Raw genomic sequence first — 5,697 nt, forward strand, 5'->3', positions numbered from 1 at the left:
TGGAATCTTTCCTTTTTTAAGATCGAATTCCCAATTTTGAAGTTATGAATGAAAGCCTGAACTTTCTAATTGGTTCCTTTTCTGTCTGCATATTCAGTTGTACATGTAAAAGGCATATGCTATTCTTGGTGATAGACTAGTAGGGATGGCTTGTCTTTAGTTCTTTATAGTTGAGCATGGCCTTAACAATTTCTTCTATGTCAAGATGTTTAAAATCATGAAAATAAAAATAGCCCTCCCTATTTTGTGTCCTTGAAATGGTTATTGTCATATTTACATGAGAGAGTATCATGCATTTTTCCAAAGTGGAATTGTTATGTTATTCAAGTACTTGTCATATGTTATTTTCCCAGTGAAAAATTTAGTATCTAATTTATTTAGTCTTATTTATTTACTTATTTGCAGTACTGAAGAATGAACCCAGGTCCTCAAACATGTTAGGCAAGTGCTCTACCACTGAGCTATAGCCTTCCCTACTTTTTACAAAATTTTATTCTGTAACAAGATCTTGCTAAGTTGCCCAGATTGGCTTTGAACTTGTGATCCTTCTCCCTTAACCTTCTGAGTAGCTAGAATTATAGGTATGTGCCATGCCAAGTAGTCTTATTTATTTTGATACTGAGGTTGAACTCAGGGGTGATGTACCACTGAGCTATACCTTAGCCCTTTTTTTATTTTGAAATAGAACCTCACTAACTTGCCCAGGCTGGCCTCAAAGTTGTAATCCTCATGCCTCAGCTACCTGAGTCACTGAAATTATAGCTGTGTACCACCAAACCTGGCCAATTTTATTTATTTTTGATGTTTTATCTTTATGAGTATTGAAATCTGCTGGTTAGAAGAGACTGTGATTAGGCAAACGAATTAAAAAAAAGTTTTCAAGACCTTACCCAGAGTTAAGCAGCCTTGATAAATTTACCATTTTAGAGTATGGTTCTCATACTCAAGATATTTAGAAATATCCCAGAATTGATATGGGTTAAGAAGGCTATTATTACTTTTTTTTTAAGAGAGAGTGAGAGACAGAGAGAATTTTTTTTTAAATATTTATTTATTTTTTTTAGTTTTCGGCAGACACAACATCTTTGTATGTGGTGCTGAGAATTGAACCCGGGCCGCATGCATGCCAGGCGAGCGCGCTACCGCTTGAGCCACATCCCTAGCCCAAGAAGGCTATTATTAATCAAATGCACAAGAGACTAACTTGTAACATTTATAAATATGACTAATTTACAAGTCAGTATGATCATTATCTTAGTGTAGCCAGACCTGTACTTGAAGCTCCTGTGTTATAGTCAAAAGTCACTGATGAGCAAGGAAAGAGATTGAAGCCAAGAGTTGCCTATGTAATTGAGACTTGTAACAGTGTCAAGCTAATTCCTTGCCACAATAGAACACAGGAACTCAGGAAATCCAGAGTGATGGGACATGCCTCCCTGATTAGTACTGTGTCAATGTCAGAAGTTATCACTAGAGTCTTAATGTTAGTAGATGTGTTTATGTTGATTCCATATTTAGATTATTTGCTTTATTATTTCTAGCTTGCTTGGCCTGTTACTTCTAGCCCAATGAACATTTACTTTTTAAAATAATTTTTCGTAACTTCATACTTACAATAAGTTACAAAAATACTACAAAGGTGGCTGGGGATATGGCTCAGCGGTAGAGCGCTCGCCTTGCATGTTCAAGTCCCTGGGTTCTATCCTCAGCACCACATATAAATAAATAAAGTTATTGTGTCCAACTGTGACTACAAAAAAAATAAATAATTTTAAAAAATAGTATTTTAAAAAATACTACGAAGAATTCTTAAATACTTTTTATCCAGATGTGCTAAATTTTACCTCATTTACTTTCTTTTCCCTTCTTACTAATTATTTTTTACTTAACCATTTAGAGTAAGATACAGGTTGGGTGTAGCTCAGAGTTAGAACCCTACCTGGCATGTACAAGGCCCTGTGTTCAGTTCCCTGCATCACAAAAATCAAAAAGTAACATACAGACATGATGTTTCTTTACCTTCTTAAGTATTTTAGTGCTTACCTTCTCTAAAAACAAGGAATCCTGTAATCGCAATGCAATGTTCAGAATCAGAAAATTATCATTGACTCAATACTGTTATCTAATCAGGAAACTATTTGGAGGTTTTATCCAAATAAGGTATTTATAAAAAAACAAATTTGAGATTGTACATTATATTAGATTCACATACCTCTTTTGTCTACTTTAATCTGGACCAGTTCCTAAGTGTGTGCTTTACGGAAATGACATTTTTAAAGAGTTCACGCCAGTTATTTTATAGAATGGCCTCAGTTTGGCTTTGTCTCGTGTTTTCTCATGATTTGATTCAGGTTATGCCCTTTGGCAGGACTACTCCAGAAATCATGCCAAATTCTCAATTCATTATATTAGGGGACATGTGCTTTTAATTAGTCCAGATGTTCCCAAATCTCCTTGGCTTATTAGCTGGATTTCTTTCATAAGGAAGAGCATCATAGGAGTGTGGATGCTAGGATTTTTTTTAAATGTTTATTTTTTAGAAGTAGTTAGACACAATACCTTTATTTTACTTATTTATTTTTATGTGGTGCTGAGGATTGAACCCAGGGCCTTGCACGTGCTAGATGAGCGCTCTACTGCTAAGCCACAACCCCAGCCCCAAGGATTTTTAATCTCATATGATTTGTTAATTTTCATTGATTTAAAAATAATTCATTTCAATTTACAGATACTGAAGTTTGCTCTTTGATGTGCAGGTCTGAATTTTAAAACAGATTGTGTAATCAAAATGGAGAACAATTCTAACATCACCCTCTCCCCCGCCCCCACAAAATTTGCTACTCCCCTTTTCTTTCTTCCTTTTTTTTTTTAACAATTGATAATCAATTTATTAAAACAGTTGACTTAGGCATCTGCAATGGTGATTTCGACCTTCACTCCTGGCTCAATACTGATGAAAGTAATCTGCTTAACAATCTCAGAAGGACTGTGCAAAGTCAGTGAGTCCTTGTGGATTCTCATCTGAAAGGATCCCAGGTCTTGGAACCTTCACCACAAGATGTTTTTCTTTTAGTGATTCTCAAAGTCTTAGTAGGCATGCAAACAGGTCCTTTCACTTTGAGATTCTTTTCCTTTATGCCTCTGATCAAGTCAGCATACACTTTGTCAAGTGATTTCACATTGCGGCTGGTAAGGATAATTCTAATATAATGAATCACTATCTGTTCCACGGGTGCCTTTCTGTTTTCTTTAAATGCCATGACTGTGGTGCAGCTTCCTGACCTACTTGTTACTCAGCGAGAGAGAACAGTGGTGAGTCAGGAGCAGAAGCTGGCAGCATGGTGCTCTGCTGCACTCAAAACCGCTTTGTTTTCAAAAAGGCTACCCCCTTTTTAAGCCTTTTCCCTGAGTTTCCTTGGCAATTTCTGATCTTATTTCTTCCAAAATAATGTGGCTTTCTGAATTTTTTTTTTAATTTAACCGTGAGATTCATCCAAAGTATTGTATATATCAAGAGTGGTTCCTGTTTATTTCTGAATCATATTGAATTGTACAGATGAATCACAATTTATTCTTCTGTTGAGGCATATTTGAATTGTTTCTAGTTTTTGATTATTAGTAGTAATTGCTAAGAACATTTCTATACAGATTTTTTTGGGGGGTGGTACCAGGATTGAACTAAGAGGCAGTTGGCCGCTGATTCACATCATATCCCTACTTTTTGTATTTTATCTAGAGATGGTCTCACTGAGTTAGTTGCTTAGCGCCTCGATTTTGCTGAAGCTGGCTTAGAACTTGCGATCCTCCTCCTGTCTCAACCTCCCGAGCTGCTGGGATTACACATGTTCGCCATCACACTCAGCTAGGAATGTGATTGTTGTATTTTATAGTAAGAATGTTTAAAAAGGTATGTTTATAGTAAGTACAGTAAGTATGTTTTTTAAAGTCAGCCCAACTGTTTTCCAAAGTGTATTATGTCATGCTTTCCCACCAGCAATGTATGAGAACTTTGGTGACTACATTCTCACCAGCGCTTTGTATTGTCAAGTTGTTTTTTTTTTTTTTTAAAGACTGACTTAACAGGTATCTTTTTGTGATTTTAATATGCATTTTCCTAATGACCAATAATACTGGGTATCTTTTTATATACTTTTTTTGTTACCTGTATATTTTTGGTAAAATGGCTGTTCAAATCTTTTGTCTATTTTAAAAAATTGGTTTGTGTCTTAGTTTGAGCTACTATAATTACCTTGGGCTGGGTGGTTTAAACAACAGAAACTTAACTTTTCACAGCTTTAGAGGCTAGAAAGTCCAAGATGAGGTATCAGCATAGTCAGGTTCTGGGTGAGTCCTCTTCCTTCTGGGTTTTCATATGGCAGAGAACCAAGTGCACTAATTCCTTCATGAGATTCTACCTTTTTGCTTTAAAACCTCCCAAATGGTTACTTACTACCACTTTAGCATTAAGGTTTCAAATATGAATTTGGTAGGAACCTAAACAGTTCATAGCAGGTTTTTATTTTCTTGTGATGTTTATTTATTCATTTATTTGGTGCTGGGATTTGAACTCAGGGGCAGTCTTTATTTTGAGACAAGAGCCTTGCCAAATTGTCCAGGCTGGCTTTGAACTTGAATTCCTCCTGCCTCAACTTCCTGAATAGCTAGGATTTTAGGCGTGCACCATTGCACCCAGCCATGACTTGTTTTTTTATTCTTAAATTCACATCCCAGAATTTACCAGTGAATAAGTACCCCTTCAAACTAGGTCTTGTGTCTTTTGGAAAGGTGCTTCAAAGTATTTCATCTTGTTCATGGATGCTGATACAAGGTAACTCTTCGGGTAGGTTTTGTATTTCTCTACTCAGGCCCTACCTGCAATCAGCTTGGCTTATTTTGCTTCATAAGGACCAATGTACTTTAGAAATAGGGCTGCCTCAGTTCAATCATATGTGCTTTAGAAACTCTGAAATGGTTCATGAAAAGCAACAGGTGTAAAAGCTATTAATTCTCAGCTTATTCATTCTGTCGCATGTTGAAGTAACTTGACCAGTGGGGTGGTGAACTGTGATGAGGGCAAGAAATCAGTCTAGATCCCTCTTTAAAGTAGTGTGATGAGAATATTTAATTTAGTTCTTAACTCCATATATGTTGAAAGAATTACCTTATTGCCTAAGGGAAAGATGATTCCAGATATCTTTGGACAAGACAAGATCTGTAGTTATTAGAAGTGTTTGAGCAGTCACTACGTTTCTTGTGTAGCTTTCAGGGCTGCTTGTATTGTTTCATCTGATGGAAGTTTTTTGTTGTTGTATTTGTTTTTTTCCTCTAAGTTAACAGTATAGTGGTGCTTGTCATGCATTGTCTTCCTGACAATTTCCATAAATACAGGTCTTTTAACCTATACTGACAATATTGTGAAGTACTTTTTTAATTTATTTTTTTATTAGCTATTCATGATATTACAATGATCTTGGCAATTCATACATTTGAATCATTGGAGTATAATTTCTCATTTTTCTAATTGTACAGATTACAGAATCACACTGGTCATAGAGTCACCTATAAACATACAGCAATCACAATGTCTATTCTATTCTGCTGCCTTTCCTATCCCCCCTACTCCTCCCCTCCTCTCCCATCATTTCTCTCTATCCAATCTAATGTGACACACTTTTTTTTCTTTTTCTCATCACAACA

The 5,697-nt window shown here is 35.9% G+C and overlaps 1 pseudogene; it reads right to left on the reverse strand.

The window, feature by feature from the left end:
- Positions 1-2,859: 2,859 nt before the first annotated feature.
- Positions 2,860-3,260, reverse strand: LOC124090925 (small ribosomal subunit protein uS10-like; annotated as a pseudogene).
- Positions 3,261-5,697: the final 2,437 nt, after the last annotated feature.

This window comes from Marmota monax, unplaced genomic scaffold, assembly GCF_021218885.2.
Source record: "Marmota monax isolate L192 unplaced genomic scaffold, Marmota_monax_Labrador192_F-V1.1 WCK01_AAM20220418_F8-fsc01021, whole genome shotgun sequence".
Taxonomy (NCBI): domain Eukaryota; kingdom Metazoa; phylum Chordata; class Mammalia; order Rodentia; family Sciuridae; genus Marmota; species Marmota monax.